At 39.5% G+C, this 1,480-nt stretch overlaps 1 non-coding gene across 1 annotated transcript; it reads left to right on the forward strand.

Annotated features, from left to right (window-relative positions):
* The first annotated feature begins 637 nt into the window (after window positions 1-637).
* LOC149499142 (small nucleolar RNA R71) lies at window positions 638-744 on the forward strand. Its single transcript, XR_016319193.1, has one exon. It is a non-coding gene; the product is annotated as a small nucleolar RNA R71 (small nucleolar RNA).
* Window positions 745-1,480: the final 736 nt, after the last annotated feature.

The following is a 1,480-nucleotide window of genomic DNA, read 5'->3' on the forward strand; positions in this document are numbered from 1 at the left end:
TGCAAATTTGTCCTAGCTGAATCTCCAAATTTCTTATCGCAGCCTGCTGGATTTTGTGATTTTCTCTGGTTTCATTCATGAAATCCATGTGTGATTTAGAAAGGGCAGTGAGGAGATCATCATGAGATTTCTTTTCCTGAGGAAGGAAACCTGGGGGTGCATTCAAGGCATTGTTAGGATTCCCATAGGACAGATTAGGATGGTTCCTCAATCTATTATCGTATGAGTTGGAGTATGGGTAATTCTTCCTTCCTTGATTCATCACATAGTTTACTTGCTCCAAGGTTTGTGGGTTCAAAGAGTCTATCATGCATTCTCCAATCCCATGCTGTCCATTGCACCTATCACAAACTTGCATAATAGATTTCACAGGATTAATAGTTAACATGTCCAGTTTTCTTACCATGTTATCTACCTTGGCATTAAGTGCTGTAATGGCGTCTATTTCATAGACTCCTGCAGTTCTCTTCCTTTCGGAATTGTTTTGGTAATGGCTGTTGCTTGCCATCTCCTCATCAATTCATATGCCTCATCAATTTCCTTCTTCTCAAAAGATCCACCTACAGCTGCATCTAAAGTGATTTTAGTACTAGGAGATAATGCATTATAGAAAGTTTGTACCTGTAACCACTTAGGTAAACTGTGATGCGGGCACTTTCTCAATAAGTCCTTGAATCTTTCCCAAGCTTCATACAAGCTTTCCTGATCATGGTGAGCAAATTTCATTATCTCATTGCGCAGTTTTGTGGTCTTTGAAGAGGGAAAGAATTTTGCCAAGAAATTTTGGGCTAATTCTTCCCATGTTGTGAAACTTCCAGCGAGGCATGATTGTAACCAAGATCTCGCCTTGTCCCTAAGAGTGAAAGGAAAAAGTCTCAGTTTAATTGCATCTTCGGAAACACCATTCTGCTTGAAAGTGTCGCAAATTTCTAGGAAATTTGTGATATGGGCATTAGGATCTTCACTAGGCAAACCCCCATATTGGATCGAGGTGGAAAGCATTTGGATAGTTGCGGGTTTGATTTCAAAATTATTAGCTTCCACCCGAGGTCTTGTAATACTCGAGGTTGTCCCATTAAGATTAGGTGTTGTGTAGTCTCGCAAGGTGCGGACCGGATGTTGAAGTGGAGGTCTGTTCATGTTCTCGTTTTCATTCTCCTTGACCATGTCTGCTTGTTGTTCGGGTTTTATTTCACGTGCTCTTCTTACAACGTTGTGCCTACGATAAGTTCTTTCAATTTCTGGATCAAAGACATGAGGTTCAGTCCTTCTTGATCGTCTTTGCATAAACACCTGAAATAGGTCTTAAAAGAAAATTAAATAAAACAAAAAGGAATGTCTAAATTAATAATAGGATAATTTCTATTGATATTGATAACACCAATCCCCAGCAACGGCGCCAAAAACTTGACAGAGATTTTCACAAGTGTACGAAATCGCAACAAGTAATATAGAATGAGTAAAGTATGGTATCCACAGG

Source organism: Jatropha curcas, chromosome 1 (assembly GCF_041381405.1).
Source record: "Jatropha curcas cultivar XTBG-Jc1 chromosome 1, XTBG_Jcur_1.0, whole genome shotgun sequence".
Classification (NCBI taxonomy): Eukaryota; Viridiplantae; Streptophyta; class Magnoliopsida; order Malpighiales; family Euphorbiaceae; genus Jatropha; species Jatropha curcas.